The sequence below is a fragment of the Lutra lutra genome, chromosome 11 (genome assembly GCF_902655055.1).
Source record: "Lutra lutra chromosome 11, mLutLut1.2, whole genome shotgun sequence".
Taxonomy (NCBI): Eukaryota; Metazoa; Chordata; class Mammalia; order Carnivora; family Mustelidae; genus Lutra; species Lutra lutra.
Genome location: NC_062288.1, coordinates 6121982 through 6131625, shown reverse-complemented (window position 1 = coordinate 6131625; position 9644 = coordinate 6121982). Strand labels below are relative to the sequence as shown.

Genomic DNA, 9644 nt, shown 5'->3' with positions numbered 1-9644 from the left:
GAGCGCACTTTGTATAATTTCTATTCTTTTACATTTAAGTATATTTTATAGCCCAGAATGTGATCTGTAATGGTAACTCTTCCATGTAAGACTGAGAAACATGTGTATTCAGCACCGTTGGGTGAAGTACTCTATAAATGTCAATTCGATCCAGTTGATTGATGGTTGCTGTTCAGGTCCTCTGTGTTCTTTCTGATTTTCTATCTGTTGGACTGTCAGTTACTGATAGAGAAGTGTTGAAGTTTCCAACTAGGAAGGTGGATTCATCTACTTCTCTATGCAGTCCCATCAGTTTTGCCTTATGTATTTTGATACTCTGTCATTAAATAACTTTGTTATATCTACTTATAGAATTAGAGCCTTTATCATTATGAAATTCTTCTCTTTATCTCTGACAATTTTCCCTGCTTTGACAGGAGCTTTGACTGATATAAATATACCTACTTAATCTTTCTTTTGATTAGTAATAGCATGGTATAGCTTTCTCTATCCCTTTACTTTTAATCTAAATCATTATACCTAAAGCGAATTCCTTATAGACAACATATAGGTAAGTCTCTTAACTTTTTAAATGCACTCTGACAGTCTCTGTCAATCTCTATTTTTATTTGATGTATTTAAATTATTGGTATTAAAGTGATATAGCTATATTAATATCTATCACATATGGAACAGTTTTTTATCTATTTCCTTTTATCTTTGGGGTGTGTGTGTGTGTGTGTGTGTGTGTTCTCCTTTTCTACATTCTCTGGCTTTATTTTAGCATTTATATGATTGCATTTCTCTCCTGTCTTAGCCTATTAATTACACTATCTTTTAAATGTTTGCAGCCAACTCCATTTTTGAGTGACATTTTACTGCTTCACAGGTGGTGCAAATATATTTTAATGGAGCATTCCCAATGCCCCTTCCCACCTCTTAAAATGTGGTTGTAATTCCCACCAACAGTGCATAAGGGTCCTTTTTTTCTACATTCTCACCAACATTTCTTTCTTTTTTTTTTTTTTAATGTTATGTTAGTCACCATAAAGTACACTGTTATGGGGCACCTGGGTGGCTCAGTGGGTTAAGCCTCTGCCTTTGGCTCAAGTCATGATCTCAGGGTCCTGGGATCGAGCCCCATATTGGGCTCTCTCTTCAGCAGGGAGCCTGCTCCCCACCCCTCACCCCTCCATCTCTGTCTGCCTCTTTGCCTGCTTGTGATCTCACTCTCTCTGTGTCAAATAAGTAAATAAAATCTTTTAAATTTTTTTTAAAAAGTACACCATTAGTTTTTGATGTAGTATTCTGTGATTTATTGTTTGAATATAATACCCAGGGCTCCATGTGATATGTGCCCTCCTTAATACCCATCACTGAGCTAATCCCCTTCTCTTCTAATACCCTCAGTTTTCTTTTTCCTGTAGTCCATTGTTTCTCATGGTTCATCTCCCCCTCCTATTTCTCCCCCTTCATTTTCTCCCTCCTTCTCCTAATGTCCTCCATGCTATTCCTATATTCCACAAATAAGTGAAACCATATAATTGACTTTCTCTGCTTGACTTATTTTGCTTAGCATAATCTCTTCCAGTTCCATCCATGTTGATGCAAACATTGGGCACTTGTTGTTTCTGATGGCTAAATAATATTCCATTGTGTATATGGACCATATGTTCTTTATCAGTTCATCTGTTGAAGGGCACCTTGGCTTTTCCCACAGTTTGGCTATTGTGGACATTGCTGCTATAAAACATTGGGGTGTATGAGGCCCTTCTTTTCACTTCATCTGTATCTCTAGGATAACCAGTAGTGCAATTGCTGAGTCATAGGATAGCTTTATTCTTAATTTTTTGAGGAACCTTCACACTCTTTTCCAAAGTGGCTCTACCAACTTGCATTCCCACTGAGAGTGTAAGAGGGTTCCCCTTTCTCCACAGCCTCTCCAACATTTGTTGTTTCTTGCCTTGTCAATTTTTGCCATTCTAACTGGTATCAATGTGGTTTTGATTTGAATTTCCCTGATGGCTAATGATGTTGAACATTTTTTCATGTGTCTGTTAGCCATTTGTGTGTCTTGTTTTGAGAAGTGTCTGTTCATGTCTTCTGCCCATTTTTTGACTTGATTATTTTTTGGGTGTTGTTTGAGAAGTTCTTTATAGATCTTGGGTATCAGCCATTTGTCTGTAATGTCATTTGCCAATGCCTTCCCCCATTCTGTGGGTAATCTCTTTGTTTTATTGACTGTTTCCTCTTCTTTGCAGATGCTTTTTATCTTGATGAAGTCCCAAAGGTTCATTTTCACTTTTGACCCCCAGAAATTTTGTGGAATATGGACATGTGTTTGTGTGTGAAGCGCCATGACTCTCATTAGCAGCTAAGACAATTATGTAATGAGCAAGAGTATAACAGTACAAAGAGCAGGTAAATGCTCTGGGAACTCATCCTACAAAATCCTACTCTACCTACAAAATCCTACTCTACCTACAAAAGCTCCCTTCTTCCAGTGAGTTGGAAACAGATATTAGAGAGTGTTTGTAGAGACAAAAGAGGCAGACAGACAGACTTGCATGGATTTAATGCTAAATGCCAAGAAGCCTCACCCACCATGTTCACAATGACTCTTGGAGAGGAGGGAGAACAAACCCCAAAATTAGCAGAGAAGTATTTTTTTTTCTTTTAGGCTTAAGGCTGTTTGAGATATATCACTAGTATCCATTTATATAACAGATGATCAATCCTTCCATTTTTATTCTGACACAAAGTGACTACTTAATGTTTTAAATTTCATCAGCTAATGAGTAATCATTGTCATTAAACAGCCATATCACAGAAATAACAGAGAGAAAAGTCAAAATCCGCAATATTTTCATTTTCATTGTAGCTGACTTAGGTACTCTTCTACGGATAACAACTCTAGTATTTTAAGTAACATTTCATGCAGGCTGATTCCTCCCTGCTGTCCTGCTCCCCCCAGTTGCTCACATGGCCTCTTCCTTTACCTTCGCCCTTTGGGGCAAAAAAAAAAAGGCCAACATGTCTTGACTCTGTTCACCCAGAAAAGGGTAAGACTGCAAAGAGAATGAAATATAATAGACATTCAGCCTTAAACTCAAGGCACAAGGAGAGAAGATATTTTTGCAGAGTTAGAAGGGAGTGGGAAGCCATCATGCCAGGGAAGGTCAGCAGCATCTTTAGTTATGGCAGCCAAATATTGCCTCACTAATTGGATCATTTACCTCCCCGAACTGTGACAAGGGTCGCTCATCTGCACTTGTCAGACCTGTAAACGCCTCAGCTGATCAGGTGGCTTGAAACTGAAAGATTCTGTTAATTAGTGCTAATTGATTCCACCTGGCATGACTTTATATTTAACCCTCCACAGGATGGCCAGCTTCCTGACCGGTGAGGAGTGCCTTGTATATCTGATAGGTAGGAAAAATAAAAGGTCTGGATTAAACAGGGAGAAAAGCACATAATTTTAGCAGAGAAAACCAGCGTCTGTGGATTTATTTGTATGTCTCTCTGACTTCCTAAAGTTCACAGTCTTTTGTTGGGACAGTTTGTCCACACATGCCTCTGAGAATTGCCAGGTAAAGCCAGGATCTATTCCTAGAAAGGGTGGGAAGCCACAAAGCTTATCAGGAAGCTTTGATTGTTAGACAGTACTCTTTCCTGGGAGATTAAGATGCCTATGCTATGTATATCATATATTATTAGGATTATATATATTTTACTCAGAACACAAGATTTTTAAATTAACAGCTCAAAACATGTTATAAAACTCTTGCTGATCACAATCCTGTCCCCCATATATGATTAAAAACATAAGTATGAAATTCCATTTATCTTGTTCTAATTTTCTTGCTCATTAACAGCAGTTCTGCCCAGCAAGGCATTTCAGGTGAGCAGAATACACTTTGTGCATTTGGCAAATATCCCTCTATCATGACTGGAAGTATTTGAGGAGAACTTATAACCAAATAGCAGGAATAACAATTGAATAGACATGAATAGACTTTCTAGAGAACATTAGTGTGGAGGCAAGTTCCCATACCTACATTTCTTTTCTTTTTATAATTTTTATAATGTTATGTTAGCCACCATACAGTACATCATTAGTTTTTGATGTCGTGTTCCATGATTCATTGTTTGCGTATAACACCCAGTGCTCCACGCAATCCGTGCCCTCTTTAATACCATCACTGGTCTCACCCAACCCATACCTACATTTCAAGAAGCTCAGAGCTCTTTACAGATCTAATAACTTGTCCAAAAAAACCCAGCCAGATCTCATTTCTTTCTTGTGTCCTGTTATGCTGCTGGTGGTTTCTCAGACATAGGATATGGTTACACATCTGTGGAAACTTGTGTCCTCATCTTAGTGATGTGGGGTTGCATTGTTTTGTAGAAGCATCTTAAGTAGCTCTGGGAGATTTTTTTTTTCTTTTTTGTAAGGACCAGTTACACAAAGAATTGCAGATTACATTCTCTTGGTAGAATCCTAAGAAGCATAAAATGGACATGTCTTCCCAGAAGGCAATTGACAGCAACTATCAAGATTCTGTATATATGTAGTCTTTTTTTATGTATCCATCTATTTCCTTCAGTGTGCATAAGTTACCACTGAAATATACAGTGTATAACATATATATGTTATCTATATATAATATAGATATAATTATCTCATGTTACACATGAAATATTATATATATATATATATATATATATTATACATACACATACACGTGTGTGTATGTGGTATATCTTTTGACCTAGTGAAGCCATTCCTAGAAAATTTTCCTATAGTGACAATGGAACAAACATGCATAAATAGGTATAGAAAAAAGTATACTGAAGCTATGTTGCAAGCATGAATAAATGGAACTGCTGCCCATGAGTGGAAATAAGTTACGGAAATAAATGAATCACAGTATGTCCATCCAGAAGAAAAGTCTTCATCCATCAGTGATAATGCAGACTTATTTATTCATATAAACAGGCATCAAGAAGATTTAGCTGAAGGAAAAAAGAGCATTGTGTGTAATAATATAGTGTTATATATGTTGAGAGAGAAAATAGCTGAAAAGCTGTTTTTATTAAAATGTCAATCTCCAATGGAGATTGTTTTAACTTTCTTATAATATTTAATGCTCTTAAATTGTATTTATAATCATAAGTAAGACAATAAATGTTTTCTTTAAGATTTTATTTATTTATTTATTTGAGAGAGAGAGAGCAAGGGGAAGGGCAGAGGAAGAGGGACAAGCAGACTCCCCGCTGAGCCCAGAGCCCAACACAGGACTCAACCTCACCACCCTCAGATTATGACCTAAACTGAAATCAAGTGCCAGACAGTCAGCCAACTGAGCCACAAAGATATCCCAAACTTTTCTTTCTCTCTTCCTTCCTTTCTTTCTTTCTTTCTTTCTTTCTTTCTTTCTTTCTTTCTTCTGTGATGTCTGATCTTATTTATTTGTCACTCTTAGAAAATCTCATTTTTGACTGGACTCAGGCTTAGAGGTAGAAACTCTCATAGAGGACATTCTCCATCTCAGTGATCTGTTCCTGGTGTTTTTCTTTGGCCTCCTTCATTCTCTTGGCCAAAAGTTTAACACATTATGCAGTCTCTTCCTTATTTGTCTTAGTACACTGTTTATTCAGAGCAATATACCAACACTTCTCTGAGAGGACAATTGGAGTAACAAGATGCTGAACCTTGGACAATTTGGTTCTAGGTTTCTTGCCTTCTTTGCTTAGGGACTTTCTCACATCATAATGGTAGAGTCATCTTCTTTAGAGAGATGGAAAAGTTTGCAGATTCTTCTAGCTTTTTGGGGTCCCAGGCAACAAGCACGAATCCAGAAATACCCTTCTTCCCTTTCTGTACCTGACCAAGTTGATAACACTGAAATTGGCCTCCACAATGAAACCCCAAAGAGATTTGTGCTTTCTCTCTCCAGTCCTTCTTGGTCTAGAGCAGAAATGGGTCCAGACACCCTGCCTCATGGGGAAGCCATGTTTGTCATTGCCACCACTAATTCAGACCATATAATCCTTCCATTATTCACCCAGAGTATCAGCAACAACTTCAATGGCATAACCTTCTCATAAAAGGTACTAAGTTTGCATTCATCATCCACTTCAATAAGTTTCTGGCAGCCGGTAGCTGGGAAAGAGATGTTCAGCTTCATCCTAAAGCAGATTACCACCTCCAAGATGCCAATAAAAAAGAGCACCTATTTTCATTTTACAGAGAAAACCCCACGTATAGGACACATTTGAAATAGCAAAATAACGGAAAATAAGGGGGGACTGGAGATTTGAACTGCTACCCACACCCAGACACTACCAGCCTAATAGCCTGCAGTGTGCAAAGATCCTTCCAGGGCCTGAGCAAACAGGAGTTCTCACAGCTTCTTGCTGGATCCTCACTCCCAGAGCTGTTTACTGGGCAAGCATTTCTTTTGAGGTTTTCAGCTTAACAACCACTCTGCCCAGTGATTGTTCCCCTACATTTCCACTGTGTACAGCGACTCCCATTCGAACCCCTAGATAGTGCTCCACTGTTTCCGTGTAGAAAGTTACACCTGCTGAAAGAAATGACGGATTATGATAAAGAACCTTCCACTGAGATAGCAGAGTAGGCACCACTCTGATTCCACTCTGACAGATAACTATCGAGATAACAGAGTAATAAACACAGGAAAACCCTCACGGATGCTGGAACTAGGGAAGTGAGACAGGCTCTGCGAGGAAACAAGACATTTCTGCTGCATGTGATGCAGATGGGGAAAAAGCAAAGAAAGAAGAAAACAGCTTCCTGGAAAGGAAACAAAGGATATGTGGCAGGAGCCAAATTATCCCCCTGTTTAAGAGAGGTCAGAACTAGAATTGGGGGTTCTGGGGGCACATGTGGACTCATGAACAACTCAGAGAACTCTCAGCCTGGACGGCACCATGGGGGCCCACATGTCATCCTGATGATTCTGTCCCTACCTAACTGTGGAACCATACCCAGGACACAGAGGAAATTCAGAGAAATAAAGATTCTGAGCTGAAATTAAATTTACAGCAAATTTTTACTTTTCCTAATCAAATGAAAATCTGGACAGATTCCATCTGAATTCTTGTCTGAGATACAGAGGCTCTTCTCTAGAAGTATACATTTTAAAAAGCACCTGCTAAGAAATAAGGGGCAATGGACACAGAGACCACTGTGTCTCTCTTTGAGAGAAATGAGGAAATGTGACGAACCCTGAATCACATCTCCCACACCATTCAATGGCCTGTGATATGCATGACACAATCAAGGACAGTCAGGAAGATGGGGCAATCCAAAGTCAACCATCAAGTGGAAACAAAAAGTTGTCATTGCTGAATTTAAAATTGCAGCAGGGGCAAGGAATATGTGATGGGATACTCAGAAGCTGAATTAAGAAAACAGAATTCAAGTGTAAGATTTTATCTCAAACTCTAGGAAAAAGTTCCAAAAAAGTTAATGTATTAAAGTAAACATACAAACATATAAAATGAACCGAAATAAACAGAGCCAGAAAGCCATCCTCAATAGAGAGCCAAAATGCAGAGAAAAAAGAAAAAAAAATAAGTCAATAAATAATAATCAAAGAAATAAGAGTGTCACTCCCTTGACCCAAAGCCCTGGCTCAGCCCTCAGGCCACACATTGAGCAGTTCTATTCATTTCTGGCTTGTCTCCCTCCCTCACCCACTGGCCTGGATGTAAGAGCACTTCCGTTTCTGCAGTTGGACAAGCACCCTCTCTCCTGGGGACTCTGTTTGTGCCAAGACACTCAGCTGACCCACGGCCTCACTTCTTCCTGGCCCGCTCAGACTCACAGTCCCTACATGTGCACTTCTGCTTGTTTCCTAGGGTCCTCTATCCCACCTTCTCTGCTTTCCTTGTCTCCACAGCATTGCTTTCAGAGAACACACAATGTACTAATGTATTTTTTTTTATCTCATGTCTCTTCAGTTACCTCACTCGGGCAGGCATATTATCTATTTAACTCCCTAGTGTAGGGTTTGGAATCAGGAACAATTTTTTCCCCAGAGCAACATAGGCGATGTGTAGCAACATTTGTGGTTGACACAACTGGGAGGAAGAGGGGTTGCTACCAGTGCTTCTTGGTGGGGAAATGCTGCCAAACATTCTACAATTCATAGGAGAGCCTTCCCCTTCACAATGAAGAATTATCCGGTCAAAAATGTTTATAATCCTGAGGTTGAGAAATCCTGCCCTATGATACCTCCAACACCTAGAATGTAATAAGTACACAATAATATTATTGGATTAATAGTGGATGAAAGGACAGATGGATGGAGTGATGGACACATAGATGATTGGATGGATGGATGGATGGATGAGTGAACTGAAGATAACATTCCTGAGCTGAATGTAACCTATGGAGTTTAAAAAAGGTAACAGATTGTTAATTTAAAATAATGGGAAGGGGAAACAAATGCATTTCTATAGGTATTCTGGCACTTTGAAATTCAGCGTTTTTAAATAATTACAGACACTGAAGCAGGGGAAAAGTTACCAGTAGATAGACAGATAGATAGATGGAGGGAGAGAGACATATGGAGAGTCCTAGGTGCTTCCACACCACAACTGCCAAAGATAATACATAGATGGTTACAGGTTTGGTGGGGAATGATAGGAGCAAGATATTTTAACCTCAGTTAAGTGTTGCAATATGTGGCCGTGTAGGATACAGAGCTTGAACTTGCCAAGAGTAAATTCTAAAAACTGCACTCTAGGTAAATGAGAAATAAGTCAAATCAAATAATTCAAGATTGGTAGGCAGCACTGGCACACAAGGTTGTCCCAAAGCAATGTAGAGTCATTTGACTAAGTACTATTAGCAAGTAAATGAAACTTTATGCAAATGGAAAAAAATGAAGCTTGGAGAGGAGACATAGATAAAGTCTAAAATAAAATCTGCATATGAGATTATAGCAAAGAAACTGGGATTGAAATCACTTAAATATAAGCAGCATTAGAAACATCACAAGAAAATATGGTCAACATTTAACAGATCTCAAGTAGGAAAATGGCTTTCCAAATATCAGTACAAACAAAAGAACTAAAAAGGGAAAATATGACAGACCTCCAAACCCAGCTAGACAAAATTTTAAGACCTACAAGAGAGTAAATTTTACAAGAACAAAAGGCAAATTGCAAGCTAGAAAATAGATGAGCAACATATGGGTATGGGCATGCAGTTGGGAATATATCCCAATGCTCCTCAAACATTAGAAACAAAACCTCTTCGAAAGAAAGAAGAGAAAGATGAGCCTCTTCGGAAAAACCTGAACAGGAGAAATACATGTGCACATAAATTCTAATGGCCAATAAGTACTCTTAAAATGTTCAACATCTACTTGTAATAATTACACTGTTCTCTCATATTATTTTTCCTATGTAAGTAGAAATTTTTGTAACAATTGAAATAATAATTATGTGGAGTAACAGTATTGTGGAGCCCAAGGAGAGGGGTGTACCATGCTCCTTCTGTAAAAGTGGAGAACTTTGGACAAACCACCTGGAGGCCAGTGAGGAAGCATGAGGATTCAAACTCAAAAAACCACGTGCGCTCTAATGAAGGGACTTCATTTCTAGCAATTTGTCCTAAGGAATCAGTC

At 38.6% G+C, this 9644-nt stretch overlaps 1 pseudogene; it reads right to left on the bottom strand.

Annotated features, from left to right (window-relative positions):
• Positions 1-5471: 5471 nt before the first annotated feature.
• Positions 5472-6170, bottom strand: LOC125080936 (40S ribosomal protein S6-like; annotated as a pseudogene).
• Between the last annotated feature and the right edge of the window lie 3474 nt (positions 6171-9644).